The sequence below is a fragment of the Lissotriton vulgaris genome, unplaced genomic scaffold (assembly GCF_964263255.1).
Source record: "Lissotriton vulgaris unplaced genomic scaffold, aLisVul1.2 SCAFFOLD_6742, whole genome shotgun sequence".
Lineage (NCBI taxonomy): Eukaryota > Metazoa > Chordata > Amphibia > Caudata > Salamandridae > Lissotriton > Lissotriton vulgaris.
In genome coordinates, this window is record NW_028244432.1 from 1 (window position 1) to 18,494 (window position 18,494).

Sequence of the window (18,494 nt, forward strand, 5' to 3'; positions counted from 1 at the left end):
AATACTTAGCTCTAAATTACCTGCTAGGGCCTTGGTTAAGTCCGTGAAACAAACTTTTTGGAAATTAAAAAATCTGTACTTTATTTAGGAAAAAGTATTTAGTGCGTAGTTATTTTTTTAATTAATGAAAAGGTCCCAACTTAAGTGAAATAATGCCTGAACCCCGTAGCTCGACCTGACAGCTTACATGGAGATGATCCATGCTTGACGCAGAGCCCTCTGTAAAGACTATGGTATAAGATGAGGAAGAAGTCAAAATAAGGAATATCTTCAAAAACTGATAGCTCAGTTTGAGAATGATCATCAAGACCTGGTAGACCAGTCTAAGGATGATGATAATGAAGATAATACTGAGGATGGACAAGAGTCAGTCACCTCAGATACGGCTGAGGCTCCGTCAGATGAGGACCTTGCGCTAGAAAGATTGACAAGGAGACTGACCCTAGAAGCCCAGCTCCTGGAAATAGAATGGCAAAGAAAAGAGATGGGCCAAGGACCTATCTCTGGTGGAGGCATACAAATAAATAGGGAGGGTGAAGGTTTTTATGACTCTGAACCCCTTAAAGGGATTGTCCCTAAATAGTCAGCTGATGATGACATCTCTAAATGGTTCGCTGCATTTGAGAGGGCCTGTATAGGTAAAAAAGTCGACAGAAAATATTGGGTTCCTCTGTTGTGGGATCGATGCAGGGATAGACTCCTGACATTGCCTGAAAACGATGCTGAGTCTTATGACCTCATGAAGGGTACACTGATTGAGAGCTTTGGACTCACCACCGAAGTGTATATAATAAGATTCAGGTGACACGAAAACTCAGAGTCGGTCTTGGGTAGAAATCGTAGACTTTTTAGTAAAAACAGTGGATAGTTGGTTAACAGGTAACAATGTGAATGACCGTGAAGGGCTTTACAATTTAATCATGAAACAGCATCTTTTGAGTAATTGTTACAATGGGAAGTTACATCAACATCTGGTAGACCTAGGTCCACATTCTCCTCTAGATTTGCTGAAGAAGGCAGACTACTGGGTCAAAACACTGGTGAGTAAAATTACCACTGGTGGGGTGACAAAAGGAAAGAGGCCAAAAAGACTCCGACCAAGGAAAAGATGGTGACCAAAAAAGACAAATACAAAAATGAGACTTCTTCAGGCCCCCAAAAGCCTGCTTAGGAGAGTGGGCCCTGAAACCCATCATAGTTCAAGGATGGGTACCAGGGTAAAAACTGGGATTCCAAGAAGGCTTTGTGCTCTGATTGCAAGACAACTGGACACCAAACAGTAGCTATAAAAAAAGAATTCCGCTAACACACCTCCAGTAAATTAACTTGTGAGTCTCCAAATGGGATCACAGGTGAGCCCTGACCATGCCATGGTACTGGATGAAGCTACCATGGCGGTGTGGCCCAGTAACCTGGAGAGCTGCAGACAAGAGCCAAATATTAATGGGCTTAGGGTGGAAGCCCTTGGGACTCTGGTACCAGCATCACCATGGTGGTTGATTCACTGGTGTCCACAGATCAATGTCTCCTAGGACAGACCTATAGAGGCCTTAACGCTGACAATCAGACTAAGGAATATCCAAAGCCTTGGTGACCTACCATTGGGGAGGGGTTAGTGGCCTCAAAAGGGTAGTGGTGCTTCTGCTATCTCTGCTCAGTGTCTGCTTGGAAAGTGTTAGAAGGCGGTGACCCCAGGGGTCAAGAGGTCTCTCCTAACCGCCTGGAACCTCCTCTCCCACAACTACTGCCGAGTCTTATCGAGGGGGAGTCCTCGCCGGGGAGGACTGATCGTACACCCTGTCGACACACCACACTTATGAACGGACACCACACCGTGATTCTTTATCAGAAAAGACTTTATCAAGATAAAAAGCAGGGAGCATTACACAGCGATCGAGGGATCGCGAAAGTCTCGTAACGAGGGATCGGGGAAGCGGGACAGTCTTAGGAGGCCAGGTGGCACACCACGCACCCAGCGCACAGTTCTCAATCCTCGAACTGGGGGGTACGGGGGCTGGCGATGGGACTTGCCGTCCTACTCACTTCTGGTTCAAGATGATCGTGAGGGTAGTGTCGATGGTCCAGCCGGACCAGGGAGTTCGTCAAGCTGCGACGAGGTCACTAGGGCTTGGTCAGGAGTACTCCGTCGTACTCGTAAGCAGGTGGAGCTGCGACAGCGTCAGCAGGGCTCCGATGGTTCAGGTCTTGTGCTTCAAAAGGGGGGGCCGCGACAGCGTCAGCAGGGCTCCGATGGTTCAGGTCTTGTGCTTCAAAAGGGGGGGGGGGGCGCGACAGCGTCAGCCGGGCTCCGATGATTCAGGTTCCGTAGATTCGAGAATGAGCCGCGACGACGTCAGCAGGGCTCAGTGGGTCAGAGTCTGTTCTCCTCAAGGTCAGCCGCGATCAGATCAGCAGGGCTTTCTTGTCCAAGATACAACTGCTGACTGGATGGAAGGCAGGCTGTCTTATAGTCCTGGAGCTCTTTGATGTCCGGACCCTCATAGGCAGGAGGCCGGAGGTCCGAGGGCCAGGCGCCTGATTGTCTGGGCGGTTGGTTCTTTGATGCTTTGGACCATGCGTCCAGGGAATCCCAGACGCCCATCAGGGCCTGGAGCCAGCTCACTAGGAGGCCCAAGGTGCGATCGAAACCAGCCCCCAGGGATAGTTCAGAGGTGTGAGGGGAACCAGTTCCTCGGGAGGGGCCGGAGGTGTGATGGAAGTCTTGGGGTCGGGTACTTGGTGAGTCGTTCACCCCCCGGGTGGATCTGGGCACGCCGGACGCCCAGGCTTAGCTGTAGCCAGGAGAGGCCAGGAGCTGCCGAAAGGAAAGAGGGTGGCCGGCCGGCCGGGGTGGCCAAACATGGAGTCTGATGGTCACGTGCATGGGTGCAGGCACGTGGTCTGGAGATCGTCTCAGGTCCGGAGTAAGAGTGTCCTGTACAGTTCTGGGTGGACGGGAATCAGTTTCACCCGTAGTTCTGGAGGGGCGGAGATACGCGAGGACCACGCCACGAGGCCGGGTCCAACATGCGTCCCCTCCAGCTGAAGGACGAGGAGAACTACCCATCCTCTTGGGGGTTCTGTTCGCTGAGGCGGAAGAAGCGGGACAGGCCGTCAGCGTTGGCGTGGTCGGCACCAGGCCTGTGTTCTACAGTAAAATCCATCCCTTGGAGGGAGATGGACCAGCGTAGCAGTTTAGGGTTCTCTCCTCTCATCTGCATGAGCCACCGGAGAGGACGGTGGTCGGTCTGGACCCGGAAGTGGGTCCCAAACAGGTAGGGCCTCAGTTTCTTCAAGGCCCAGACTACTGCGAAGGCCTCTCGCTCGATGGTGCTCCATCTCTGCTCCCGGGGTAGTAGCCTCCGGCTGATAAAGGCTACCGGATGATCAATCCCCTTGTCGTCCACTTGGGAGAGCACGGCTCCGATGCCTTGCTCGGAGGCGTCGGTCTGGACCACGAACTCTCGGGAGTAGTCAGGGGCCTGTAGTACTGGAGCGGTGCACATGGCCTGTTTCAATTCTTCAAAAGCCTTCTGACAGGCGGTGGTCCAGATAACCTTCTTGGGGTTGGCCTTGGCTGTTAACTCTGTGAGGGGGCCTACAATACTCCCGTACCCCTTGATGAATCTACGGTAGTACCCTGTGAGCCCTAGGAAAGCCCGCACCTCGGTCTGGGTCGTGGGGGTCTCCCAGGCAGTGATCGCGTCTATCTTGGGTTGGAGGGGGGCCACGAGGCCGCTGCCGACCTGGTGTCCTAGGTATACCACTGAGCTTTGTCCGATTTGGCACTTACTAGCTTTAATGGTGAGCCCGGCTCGACGCAGGGCGTCCAACACCTCCCAGAGGTGGTGCAGGTGTTCGGGCCAGTGAGCACTGAACACCGCAATGTCGTCTAGGTAGGCTGCACTGAAACTTTCCAACCCGGCCAGGACCTGGTTGACCAGTCGCTGGAAGGTGGCGGGGGCGTTTTTCATGCCGAAGGGCATGACTCGGAAGTGGAAATGGCCATCCGGAGTGGAGAAAGCAGACCTTTCTTGGGCCCTCTCCGTGAGGCCGATCTGCCAGTAGCCACTGGTGAGATCGAAGGTACTAAGGTACTGAGCCGACCCTAGGCGGTCAATCAGTTCGTCGGCTCGGGGGATGGGGTGGGCATCGGTTCGGGTGACTGCGTTGAGTCCGCGGTAGTCTACGCAGAACCTCAGCTCAGGAACGGTGCCGGGGGCGGCTGCCTTCGGAACCAGGACCACGGGACTAGCCCATGGGCTGTCGGAGGCTTCCACCACTCCTAGGTCCAACATTTTGTCGACCTCCGCCTTGATGCAGGCTCGGACTCGGTCCGGGACTCGGTAGGCTCGGTGCCGTACCGGAGGGCTGTCCCCGGTGTCCACGTCGTGGCACACCAGCTGGTGACGCCGGGAGTGAGGGAGAAGAGGTCCGAGAATTGCCCCAGCAAGTGGCGACATTCTTCACGCTGCAAGGGGGTGAGGGAGGAGGAGAGACTCACTCCCTCTACGGAGCCATCTTGATCCTTTGCACACAGGAGATCGGGTAGAGGGTCCGTCTCCTCTTCCTCTCCGTCGTCGGTGGCAAGGAGTAACCCCAACTCAGACCGCACAAAATGGGGTTTGAGCCGGTTTACGTGTAACACTTTCAGGGCGTTCCTGGCTGATTTCGTATCAACAAGGTAGGTGACCTGACTCTTGCGCTCTATCACCTTAAAGGGTCCAGTCCACTTGTCCTGCAAGGCACAAGGTTCCACTGGGGACATGACCCAAACCTGTTGGCCTGGTTGAAACTCGACCAGAGTGGCATTCTGGTCGTACCAGCGTTTCATCTCCTTTTGGCTGGCTTCCAGGTTGGCCTCGGCCAGTTCGCGAAACTTCCGCGTCTGGTTCCGGAGGGCCAGGACGTAGGAGAATACGTCGGGGGGTGTGCTCGGGGGGGCTGTCTCCCAGCCTTCCTTGACCAGGCTGAAGGGGCCCCGGACGGGGTGTCCATAGAGCAGCTCGAAAGGGCTAAACCCCAAGGATTTTTGGGGTACCTCTCGGTAGGCGAACAGGAGGCAGGGTAGGAGGACGTCCCAATTGCGTCGCAAGGGCTCCTCGAGACCCATGATCATCCCTTTCAGGGTGCGGTTGAACCGCTCAACCAGGCCGTTGCCCTGGGGATGGTAGGGGGTGGTGAGCCGGTATGACACCCCACACTGTTGCCAGAGGGACTTCATGTACCGGGATATAAAGTTCGTGCCTCAGTCGCTTACCACTTCTCGGGGGAATCCCACCCGGGAGAATATCCCCATGAGGGCCCGGCCCACGACCGGGGCCGTCGCGGTCCGGAGGGGGATGGCTTTGGGGTATCGGGTGGCGTGATCGACCAGAACCAGAATGAACCGGTGGCCTAAGGAGGTCCGGGGGTCCAGAGGTCCGACGATGTCGATCCCCACCCTCTCAAAGGGGGTACTGACAACTGCAAAGGGCTGGAAGGGAGCCTTGCGCTTGCCTCCGCTTTTGCCGCTAGCCTGACACGTGGGGCAGGACTTGCAGTGGTGCTCCACATCAGCCCGCATGTGGGGCCAGTAGAAATGGGTCACTAGTCGTTGGAAGGTCTTATCTTGGCCCAGATGTCTTGCCAGGGGCACATCGTGGGCCAGGTTGAGAGGAGTCCGCGGAAACGTAGGGGTACCACCAGCACACGGGCTGACCCTAGTTCCGCGGTCTTCTGTTCACTGTACAGTAGGCCGTTTTCCCAGTAAAGGTAATGGGAGCCGGACTGTTCTCCAGCGGCCTGGGCTGCGGCCTGTCGGCGGAGCCCCTCTAGGGCAGGGCAGGAGGTCTGCTCTTGGCAGAACTCCTCTCGGGACGGTCCTCCCTCTTGGCGCCACTGGGCCAACTCGGGGAGATCTGCTAGGGTCGGGACTGGTTCGACAGCGGGTCCGAGGGGACCTTCGTCGGATGCGTTCTCTTCGAGGGAGGGCTGGTCGAGGACCGTGGGGTGCTCGCCGCCCTCGGGGACATCAGGGGCTGAACTGGGGAACTCAGGCTCTTCGTTCCCGGGGTTGGACATTCGGGCGGTCATGGCCCGGGTGCTCACACAGGCCCATTGGGGCAGTCCTAACATTGCTAAATGGTTCCTTCTCTCTACCTCTTTCCATTGGGAACTCTCTAAGTCATTCCCCAGGAGGCAGTCTACAGGCATGTCCGTGCGGACTGCGACCCGCAGATCACCCGAGACCCCCTCCCACTCAAACGGGACCTGGGCTATCCTGCAGGTGCGGACGGAATTATCGGCTGCTATCACCCGACAAGAGGTGTGGGGGATGATCATGGACTCAGGAACTAGCGTGTACCTAACAGACGTGATGCTGGCTCCTGTGTCCCGAAGGGCTCCTATGCTGCGCCCGTTAACCTTCACTGTCTGGCGGTACTTTTCGGTGTTGTCGGGCAGATAATCTCCGGGGATCATCTCACTATTCCCCAGGGAGGCTAGGACCATGGCTGCGGGTTCCCACTCCCCCTGTTCTTCTATTTCTGCCTCTTCTAAGGCTACTGAGGATATCTGTCTAGTGGAGGGCCCAGTGGGAGTGGATTTCGGGGTCAGGGGACATCGGGGGTCACCGGCATAATGCCCGGGTTGCTGACACTTGAAGCACGTGGAGTTGGGGCGGAGCCCCGGGGGTCCTGCACTCGGGGCGGCTCTCGTCGCGGGAGGAGAGCGTGGGGTCTGGTTTCTGGGAGGACTGCGCTGGGGCCCTGACTGGGAACCTTGTTGCTTGCCCCGACCTCCCCCACCCCGCTGGCGGGAAGAGCCTTGGTCGTTCCGCTGAGTGTCTCTCCCGGGCCCCATCTGGACTCGGGTGGCCACCCATCGATCGGCTTCCACAGCCAGTTTCCGTGGGTTGGCGAGCTTGCTGTCTAGGAGATGCTGTCTTAGTTCCACAAAGCAATTGGCGGACCGGTGCTCGTAAGCCACTAAGTCGACTAGGCCTTCGAAGGTGGTCACATTGCTGCCCTTGATCCACCCGTCTAGGGCCCGGGTGTAGTAGTTCACATAGTCTACCCAGGTGGTGCCAGGAATCTTTTTGCACTCCCTAAACCGCTGGCGGTACATTTCCGGCGTGAGGCCGTAGCGGAATAGGAGGGCGTCTTTCATGTGGGGGTAGGCGTTCATGTGTGCCGTCGGTAGGTCCAGCAGGGTGTCTCTCCCCTCGCTGAGGAAGAGGCTCCACAGGCCGGCCCCCCAGTCCTTCTCGGGGACCCGGTGAGCGGACATGGCCACCTCGTAGGCTTTGAACCACTGCTGGATGTCGTCCCCTTTGTAAAATTCCTTTACAACGTCCTTGGGGATATGCACCTTTGTTTCTTTGGGGACCACCTGCTCCCCAAGGCCCGGTGATCCGGTTGCGTCTTTTCTGGCTTTTAATTCGAGCTCTTTGAGGCTGCGCTCGTGCTCGAGCTGAAGTTTCCGTCCTTCATGCTCCCTCTGGAGCTTCTTCTCCTCTAGTTCTCCTTGGAACCGCAACTGCTCCACCGCCAACTTTTTTTCTGCGAGTTTGAGTTCGCCCTCCAATTTGAGGCGCGCCAGTTCGAGCTCATGGCTTCGGTCACGTTCTCGATCGGCCATCTTCTCCGACGACCGCTATCTCCCGGTTGCTGGGCTCCGGGACGGTTGCTGGACTCTCTCACCTGTCGGTGCACCGGGTTCGGTCTGTGGTCTCTCTCCCTCGTCTTCGATCGGGGGAAGAGGTGCACCGGACTCGACCCAAGCGGTTAGCGCTTTCTGGAAATCATCCTTGGTGCTTAGTCCGGTACTCTGGATACTCAGTTCTTTGCAGATCTGTTTCAGCTCTCTATGGGTGTAGTCTTCCAGGAGGTCCTTGTCGAAGGTTGTCTTTACACCAGATTCTGTAGTTGTCATTGTTGCTCTTCTTTTCTTGTGCATTTGCTGCGTGTGGGTTCAGGTAGTGTGTCAGTGGTACGATCTTTTTAGACGTAGGTTCGTATCGCGTCGCTGCCATCAATGTTGGAAGGCGGTGACCCCAGGGGTCAAGAGGTCTCTCCTAACCGCCTGGAACCTCCTCTCCCACAACTACTGCCGAGTCTTATCGAGGGGGAGTCCTCGCCGGGGAGGACTGATCGTACAACCTGTCTACACACCACACTTATGAACGGACACCACACCGTGATTCTTTATCAGAAAAGACCTTATCAAGATAAAAAGTAGGGAGCATTACACAGCGATCGAGGGATCGTGAAAGTCTCGTAACGAGGGATCGGGGAAGCGGGACAGTCTTAGGAGGCCAGGTGGCACACCACGCACCCAGCGCACAGTTCTCAATCCTCAAACTGGCGGGTACGGGGGCTGGCGATGGGACTTGCCGTCCTACTCACTTCTGGTTCAAGATGATCGTGAGGGTAGCGTCGATGGTCCAGCCGGACCAGAGAGTTCGTCAAGCCGCGACGAGGTCAGCAGGGCTTGGTCAGGAGTACTCCGTCGTATTCGTAAGCAGGTGGAGCTGCGACAGCGTCAGCAGGGCTCCGATGGTTCAGGCCTTGTGCTTCAAAAAGGGGGGCCGCGACAGCGTCAGCAGGGCTCCGATGGTTCAGGTCTTGTGCTTCAAAAGGGGGGGCCGCGACAGCGTCAGCAGGGCTCCGATGGTTCAGGTCTTGTGCTTCAAAAGGGGGGGGGGCGCGACAGCGTCAGCCGGGCTCCGATGATTCAGGTTCCGTAGATTCGAGAATGAGCCGCGACGACGTCAGCAGGGCTCAGTGGGTCAGAGTCTGTTCTCCTCAAGATCAGCCGCAATCAGATCAGCAGAGCTTTCTTGTCCAAGATACAACTGCCGACTGGATGGAAGGCAGGCTGTCTTATAGTCCTGGAGCTCTTTGATGTCCGGACCCTCATAGGCAGGAGGCCGGAGGTCCGAGGGCCAGGCGCCTGATTGCCTGGGCGGTTGGTTCTTTGATGCTTTGGACCATGCGTCCAGGGAATCCCAGACACCCATCAGGGCCTGGAGCCAGCTCACTAGGAGGCTCAAGGTGCGATCGAAACCAGCCCCCATGGATAGTTCAGAGGTGTGAGGGGAACCAGTTCCTCGGGAGGGGCCGGAGGTGTGATGGAAGTCTTGGGGTCGGGTACTTGGTGAGTCGTTCACCCCCCGGGTGGATCTGGGCGTGCCGGACGCCCAGGCTTAGCTGTAGCCAGGAGAGGCCAGGAGCTGCCGAAAGGAAAGAGGGCGGCCGGCCGGCCGGGGTGGCCAAACATGGAGTCTGATGGTCACGTGCACGGGTGCAGGCACGCGGTCTGGAGATCGTTTCAGGTCCGGAGTAAGAGTGTCCTGTACAGTTCTGGGTGGACGGGAATCAGTTCCACCCGTAGTTCTGGAGCGGCGGAGATCCGCGAGGACCAAGCCACGAGGCCGGGTCCAACAGAAAGGATTTAGAGTATGGAGCATGGACTGAGGTAGAAAAGAAAAACTATGCAGCAATGCATGAAATACCTGAATGGGAGTGTGTAAAAACAAGGGCACAAAGCAAAACCCAAGGTGAAAAAGAAGTGTCGGAGCCTGAAATGATGGATCAACTTTCCAAGGGAAAAGGCAGGAAGACTGGGGAGCCAGCTTCGAAACAGAGACCAGACCGAGTCCCCTTTCCTCAGGGAGATGACTTGCCAGACCTAGAGGGAACTGAGCCTCAGGAGCCTGGGCCTTACACAACAGAGCTCTAGTTCCCAAGGGGACCCTCTAGGGAAGAACTGTGCCAGGGGCAGAGAACCTGCCACACTCTTGAAAGCCTGAGGCAACAAGCTGCTGATTAGGAAAAGGGAAGTGTCAGTGGTTCCCACAGGACCTATTGGGTGGAGGTACTCCTGTACACTGAGGCCAGAGACCCCAAATCTGGTGCCACTAGGAATGTGGCAGTTCCTCAGCAGTTTAGAGAGTTCTTCCTCACATTGGCCTATGACATTCTCCTAGTTGGGCATCTTGGCCAGAAAAAAACCTGGAGTTGGTTAGTCAACCACTTCAACTGGCAAGGAATGTCCCAGAAGGTGAAGGAATTTTGCAGCTCCTGTGTCACCTGTCAGGCCAGTGGTAAGACAGGTAGCCACCTAAAGGCCCCATTTATTCCACTTCCAGTGGTGGGGTACCCTTCGAAAGGATTGACATTGTTGGTTCCCTTAACACTTCAACAGCATCAGGGAATACATTTATTCTGGCGGGAGTGGATCATGCCACCAGGGACCCTGAGACAAGTCCCCTAAGGACCATTGTAGGAAAGTAGGATCTTTCCGGAGTAGTTACCCCAGTGTTTTGCCTGGTGTCAGTGTGTTTTGACTGTAGTTCACTAGGATACACCTAATTAGGACCCCAGTGTCTGTGCTTTCTCTCCTGAATTCATTGATAAGTAATCTGTACACCCCACAATTGGTATACTTGTGTACCCCTGTAAGTCCAGTTCATATGGTACTAAGGTACCTAGGGCATTGGTACACCAGGGATCATCCATGGGCTGCAGCATGTATTGTGCCACCCATGGGAGCCCATGCAAACTATGTCTACAGTTCTGCAAGTGCAGCCTGCATGAAATGATCCATGCACCTTTCACTTCAGATGTAAAGGTTCTTTATATCCCAGTCAATACACTTAACACATATATAAGTCACCTCTAAGGTATGCCTCATGGCGTACAGGCCAGATGCATGATTCTGAGTGTGAGGGTGACCCTGCATGAGCCCAGGCACACTTATAAAACCCAGAGTCTATTTGTTGTAATTTAACAGTGATTAGATTAAGCATTAGCAGAAGATATCTTAGTTCTAGCCGTTATCTTGCCATTTAGTGGACTCCATTTTGTATTCATGGCAGCCATTTTACTTGCTACATGCTGCCTCGTGCCGACCAAGTGCTTTGTCCGATCTTCCTGTTCACGGCGCTTGGAATCTGCCCGGCAACAAGTTATATTTAGCATCCCCCACTTTGCTCATGTCCGTAAGGGTCCACATCTGTTGGTGATTCGTTCCAGATAGGAATGTGTTTGTCAGCCCCCAAGACTGTTAGCTCCTCCCACTGATGGATTGTGCTTCTCGATATTACCTTATACATACATAAGTTGTGCTCTTGTGTTTGTAGCGCCTTCTTTTGAGCCCCTGTGCGGGTATAAATAAACCTTGCTTACTTAGCTCGTGGTGCTACTTCTTGCAATACCGAAGGGTACTGTCTGAACCGTAGCACCACCTCATGAGGTGTAATAAACGTTACTTTTTCTATTCCAGTTTCTGTGCCAACTTCTTCCTATTGGTCTGAGGACTTTTGTGCAGAGAAGAGCGAACCCCTTGCACTAGCGGGTCTGGCTGATGCTTGGTACGACAAATTGGCACCCGACACGTGGGGCTCATCGGCGACTCGGATGCCCGAAGGATTGGTTGTGACGAAGGTTTGGAATCTCGCTGCGGACGTGATCACTGCCAGAAGAGACCCGAGTCTTGCATCCAAGGTGTGTTTTTCCCTTCTTCCCGATCTGACCATCCAGGTGGCGCCGGTCCTCGACTAAGATATCTTCTGTCGATTCGCTGTGCAGTGGCCGTTTGGTCGAATTTAGAACTTGGCAGTTGGAATCTGGACACCCTATGATTGGTAAGAGCCGTTTTGCGGCACGTACTATGGGTTTTGGATGCCCTTGTATGGTAAGGTAGTTTTAGGAACACTTACTGTGGCATATTTGTATTTGGAAAAGACCAGTCTAATTTGTATTTTGTATTTTGTATTTGGTAGATATATGTGTTGCAACTCAAATAGGCAGGCAATGTGGAGATTTTTCTTCAATGAGTCGAATTTGAACGGCGCAACGTACTAAAAGTACTTTAAGTGCTACTTTGTGTATAATACTGCATAATTTGCATTATTTTTGGCATGCCTGTTTTAGCGCACTTCGAAGGATGTGTTGCTTTTGTAATGGTACCAGACTGAGGCTCGAGGAATCGCAACCGGCTCCCCCAGAGGGGACGCCTAATAGGGATATGTATGTAAAATTTGGTCTTTCTCCCATAATGTACAGCACGTTATGGCATTAATACACTCGTAAGGATCCTGAATTACGTTGTCCTATCCATGGGTCATTTGATATACGAAGGATTGAGTATGTGGAGCAATGTATGTTTGAGTGGAAGTCTAGACGTGATATGTTTGAATGTGTGCGTATGTGGGAAAAAGAAGTGTGTGAACAAGCGAAGCGTGAGCAAGCATTGATTGAGAAAGAGCAGCGAAAGAATGTGTATGAGAAAGCGTTGGAGTTGAGAAAGAAAGAAGTGAAAGAGTTGAAAGAAAGAGAGGAGAAAGAACACAGATTGCAGGTATCTGGCCAATACCCTGTCCGACAACCTCTCTATCCTGTCCTTAATAAACCACAAGATGATTTTTTGTTATTAGATCGACCTCCACCTCCGTATGCCTTTCCGTCCGCTCCGTCCGAAGGCGATGAGGGTTCTGATGCGGATCAACGAAAGGCGCGGGACACTCGTTCTATGCTGACTACTCATCGTGCGGCCGATATCAGACAGGCTGCTCGTAAAGCATTACGTAGCACTGATTCTGCTTCCGATCTTTTAGCTAGTGTACAGGGATGGTCGGAGAAAGAGCAGAAATATTTCACTGAGACGTTTGCTTCAGAAGTTGTTGAATTATTTCGGAGATTCTCTCCAGCTTTAGAACCTGATGATGTAGCAGCTGATTGTAAAAACATGCGTGATGGTCTTTTTATTTTCTCTCAGGTGGCTGATACGATTAGACGGTTGGTTAAATTCTGAACTGATGTGGCTCACTTGAAGGAGAAGAAAAAGCTTTCAGACGCAGCCGCGCAGAAATCTCAGGCCAGAGAGTCGCAGACTTCTATCTTCAAAACAGATAAGACAATGACAGTCGATATGAAGTCTATGCGGGAAGCCGCACCCTTGTATGTTCCTCCTAAAGGAGCGGGTGACAGTGATGATAAAAATTCTGTTGATGCTAAAGTTTATTTTATTTATAATTGGGTGTATACTCCTTGGAATAGGGCAGATGTAATGGCGCTTAGAGCATCATCACCCAATCCACGTAAAAATCCAGCCGCTTACTATGAGGAAGTTGAAGCCAAGGCGCTATAAATTCTTGTACCATGACTTTGTGCGATATTGATTTATGTTTCGGATTAATATTACCACCAGATATGTGGAGGACCGTCCGTAAAATTAATGATCGTACTACTTTTGGCGCGGAATACAAGGATCTAGAACAATTGGATGTGGAGAGGGAGCCCACTCAAAAGCCACATAAGTTAATATTAGATCTTCCTGCAGCTATATTAACTAAGCTAAAAACAGTTAACCCCCCTAAAAAGATAGATTGGACTGTTTTAGCATTGTGTAAACAAAAAGTAGACGAATCGGTTTCTGATTTCTTTACACGCTTTGAAGAAGCTTTTCACGATTTTAGTGGTCAGTCTTTGACGGATGATACAGGCAGAAATCTTTCTGTCGACAAATATGTTACGAATCTGTTACCAGGGATAGCTAGCCGTGTAAAAGCCAGTGAAAGTTCTTGGACTACATCTTCTCCAGCATCTGTTTTAACGATGGCTCAATATTATGAGCGTCAATATTTAGAAGCGAAAGGTAACGAAGAAAAGAAATCTAAAGATTTGAAAACGAAGGTTATTGTTGGACTTGGCCCTTCTGGCAGGTTCACCCCTGAACTTTTTGCCTAGTGATTTCTGGTCTTTGCGCACTTTGACACTGTGGCGCAGTGTAAAGTGCGTGCGCTCCCTGAGTGCGTGTGTGAGATTGGCCTGCTCTCCCATAGGAATGCATGGGGAATGTCTGTGTCCCTGGTAGTTCCTGATGCGTGAGGTGTGCATGGTCGAGTTTGATATGTGCAAACTCGTGAGAGTGAAGGCTTCGCAACGATGTATGTGGCATGGTTGTGTCTTGTGCGGAAGTGCTACTTCTAGACATGGCTGTGTATGTGCTGTGAAGGTGCTGGCGTGTGATTGGCTGGAGCTGGCTGGGATGCCAGGCTCCAGGAGTCTGTGTGGGTCTGCCCCGGTGGTGAATGGAGAGATTAGCATGCTGATGGCTGGGGAGGAGTGTACCTGTGTCCTGAATGGGCTGGGCTTTTCCCCACACAATGCTGGCTCCGCGCCCTGTGGTGCGACTGATGACCCTAGCCTGCCTGATGAATGAAAGGGGTGGTTGAGCCATCAACAGTGCTCACAGACCAGCTGCGACTGGTTCTGCCCCCACCCTGCACCTATAGACAAAAGAGAAAGGTGTATAAAAGAGGGGCTGTGACCCCATGAAAATGTTCTTGTTCCCAACTTGAATCTGACCAGGGGCATGCTGCTGCTGGGGCCCGGGGAAGGCTTGCCTCCCTGGGCCCTGCCCAGCCCCTGGACTCCTAATGGACTTTTGCTGGACTGTGGAATGCCCTAAAGCGCCTGGGAGCGCTTGTTCTTTGCCCTAGCGCTGTGGAGCGCTGTGTCTTGCCCTTATAGCGCCTGGAAGCGCTGGATTTTTACCTATAGCGCTTGGGAGCGCTTGATCAGCTGTTAGAGCGCTTGGGAGCGCTGTATTCTTGGAAGCCGGTGCCCACCCGGCATTGGCCCAGAGGTTGCCGCTGTTTTTGCCGAGCGAGTGCCCACCTCGCTTTATTGTTGTTTTGAAGCCGGTGCCCACCCGGCGTTTGCCCCGCTCCTTGCCGCTTTTCGAGTCCTCTGGCAGGTGCCCACCCTGCCAGGGACATTGCCGCCTTTCGAGCGCGTGCCCACCGCGCTTTATGGTAATTGAAGCCGGTGCCCACCCGGCATTGCCCCGTGGAAATCGCCGCCGCAGCCCGAGAGACCCGGCCGGGCCGCAGCGCTGCCTACGGCGACCCGGAAGTCCCGCCTCCAGTCTCCCTGGGCCGCGCTGCTATTGGCTGCAGCCGCGACCCGGAAGACAGGCACAAGACGCCTGGACGAGGGCAGGACCGGCGAGTCTCCCTTCTGCTTCCCCCGGTCTGGGGAAGCCTAGGAGTGTCCTTGGGAGACACAGCAGAGGAGCCCGCGCCCACCAGAGTCCCGGTGAGTGTGGCAGTGTCAGAGGGAGGGGCGCCGGGACACATTGTCGGTGTCCGCCCCCCCCCAAGCAGCGCGACCTCGCGCCTGTGATTATTGAGAGCCTGTGAGGCTCTAGGCAGCCAGTTGTTGTTTAAAGCCCTAAGAGGGCAAAGGGGGCATTTCCTTGTGCTTCGAGTCCCCAGGAGGGGGACTCCAACGTTGGTGCCACAATTGTTTAGAGCCCTGAGAGGCTCAGGGGGACAGTGTAATTGTTCAGAGCCTGAGAGGCTCCAACGTTGTCCCCACCAGCATTGCTCCACAGTTGCCCAGCACTTTGTGGGCAACTGCCACGTTTAGGACCCTGACTTTGGACACAGGGCGTCCTAGCCCTAGAGAGGCCAGTTGGCCTAGGGACTGCCACAGGTGGTGGCTAATGTGATTTTTGCTCTATTGTGTTGTCCTGCACCGCTGAATGTGTTGTTGATGCATCATGTGCCTTGCTCCTTACACCGCTGAACGTGTGTTGATGCGTCATGTGTTCCTTACACCGCTGAATGTGTTGTTGATACATCATGTGTTTTGTCCCCAGGTCTATACCCCTAAATGTATGGTGATATTTAGTTGGTTGTTCTTGCTAGTACAGGTGGTGCTAGTGAGGTCCTGGTTCCCTGCGTGACCTGTTCCTAAGGTGGTTAGGATTGCGTAGGGAGTACTTACCTGATTACCAGTAGTTACTTGTTTTGTGCTACAGTGATTGTCTGTTATGTTCTAAGTGATATTCCAAGGGCTTGATACTGAGCTCGCCCCCTGACCAGAGTCCCAGGACCAGTGGACTCTATTGTGCCTGCCCTGACAAATTGCTGGGACTTGTCTGATCTCTCTTGGGCCCCTGGGGCCTCGCTGAAATGTGCCTCGCTCATTCCCCTCGGCAGCTCGTGCACGGCAGCCCGTCCAAGCCTCGAGCAGCACCGCTCTCCCCTGAGCCGCGCCGCTTCGCTGGGTCGCCGGCATCCTGCCTTCCCCTCCTCTTCTGAGCCGCACACATTGGTCGCCCCAGAGAAACGCTTGTACCTTGCCGGTGGCCCGCTCAAGCCTCGAGCCGCACCACTCTCCCCTGAGTTGTGTCGCTTCGCTGGGCCGCACGCTCAAGTTTACTAAGGAGGTCACTCGCATTATCCCTGCAACCAGGTCGGGAGGTACTGTCCGTTAGGCTCTATGTTCTAAGTTCTAGGCCTACAAGTATTGTATTCTAAGTTCTAAAAGTGCTGATTCCTGACAGTGGTCCAGGTGGCCCTGTCTTGTACATATCCCCTGTAAATTCTGCCCGTGCCCCTGGCACAATGTAAAGTGTGTGTTTTATCTAATGTGTTTTGGTAATACAAAGGCTATTTTTATATATAACCTTGTGTGGAGTTTCCTTTGTGGTGGGCCTTGGGTGTTGTTGCTGGGGTGCGTGCGCAAATACTTAACTCATATCGCCTCCAAGTTTAGCCTTGCTGCTCGCGCCACGTTACCTAGAGGGCGAGTAGGGGTTATCTTGGCGTGTAACTCCCTTGCCCTGACTTGGGAGTGGTGGTCTCTGACTGACTTTGGCGAAATCCCTGGCCAGCCGGGGATCCCATTTCTAACATTGGACGCAGCGGTGAGGATAAGGATTTGTGTTTGCGTTGTACCACAGTGGCGACAGGCCACACTACAAAACTCTGCATTTTAGATGATCACATTTTGGGGATTATTGTATGGAGTTTGCTAAAAATGTAATTTCTGTGGAAATGTGTTTCTTGTGCACTTTGAGTTAGGTGTCCCTAGCTCGGGAGGGTAGATCATCCCCCTAAGTGCAGTGTGTTTTCTGGATTCACCTTGAGGGTGGGATCCAGTGGTGGCAGCATAAATGTGTTCAGTGCATATGTCCCCCGTCCCTGCCCTGGAGTTATGGTACCTGTGTCACGTGTGGTCAGGTTGAGAAATCAGGGGTGGTAGAAACTGCCTTACCAGTCTGGGGAGGGGTGTGTGTGGATGAATGGTGTGTGGCACTGGACGTGTGTGTGAGTTCTCTGGATTGGGAGCTTGCTGAATGCTTGTGTACTCTTGTTTTGCTCAGATACCAAAGTTCCGTGTGTTAAACTTTTCCCAAGAACGTCTGCAGACAGTGGAGCCTGCTTTTGGATTTCTGTGGTCTATTTAGAGACAGATGTTTGGAGTTGGTAATGTTTTGGGAGGAGAGAGGCATGGGGGATGGAGTGATTCCAAAAGGAGTGGCTGAGGTGTCTTCCAGCCCAGTGTGGTGGAAGAGGTTAAGTGTAGCCCAGCTAGGTCTCGGTGTAGGGGCTCACGTCCTGTCTCAAGAGGAGAAGGAGTGGGTGGGACTGCATGTCTCCAGGTGCCCGAAACCCAGTGTCAGGGCCTGGAATGTTTCTGCAGGGAACATCAGGTCGGGGGCCTAGGCTGTACCAATAGGTCATTTGAGGAAGATCTCCCATAGTATTTGAAGAATGTAGAACATCAGTGAACATGATTTCATGGGTGGGCCTGAAGCTCATGGGAGTTTCCCCTGCCCCTGTGCTATTGTGTTAATTGTTGGGGAGTGACCCTAAGGAAAGGTTCTGGTCTTCCAGCCCAGTGTGGTGGAAGTGGCTCAGAGGAGCACAAGCCTGGTCTTCGTAGTCTGGGTGTTTTTTTTCTTAGGAACACCAGGTGAGGGAGCCTAGCATGTCCGTATGGAGCGTCCTTCTAGGGAGATCTCCCAGTGTGGAGAGAACGTGGAGCGCCTGTAAGCAGGGCTCTAGTAGTTCTGTTATCTGGCAGTACCGCTCCAATTGGGAGGGTGCAGAAGTCCAGATGAAGGGGTGTGAGGGGGATAGGTTCCCCAGTGGAGTAACCAGTGGGTCAGGGGCCAACCAGAAGGGTTGTGTCGCCAAGAAGTGACCAGGGTGATGCCACTTCTGTCCTGAGTGTCAGGCAGACTTGTACACGACACATTAGTTATGTGTCACCCTCAAGGAAGTCCTGGTGCGCCAGGCATCTGACCAAAGGGGTACGGACCTCGTTGGGGAGCCAGTAGCCGGTGTGTCCGGATCTGGACGTAAGGGCAACTGTATGTAGTGTCCTGAAGGAACTCCTGCCTGAAGAGAAGGAACCGGGTAAGCTGTATGGGGGATTGACCTGCAGTGGTTGCCTTGCTGCTGAAGGAGGAGTAAATTCGAATCCCAGGTGGTAGACCAGTTAAGGGAGCTGTGACTCTGTCATGACCAGCCTGGTGTCCGGTAGGCACCGCACTGAGCCGCGTCTGCCTTTGGCCGCGCAGCCTATGCCGCTCGCCGTCCCCGTCTCGACGCGGTCCGTGAGCCGCCGCCTGCGCCGCATTTGGCAACCCGCAAAGTGCAACGCCTCACTACACCGATCTTGTGCTGGTCTGACCGTGGTCACTGCTGC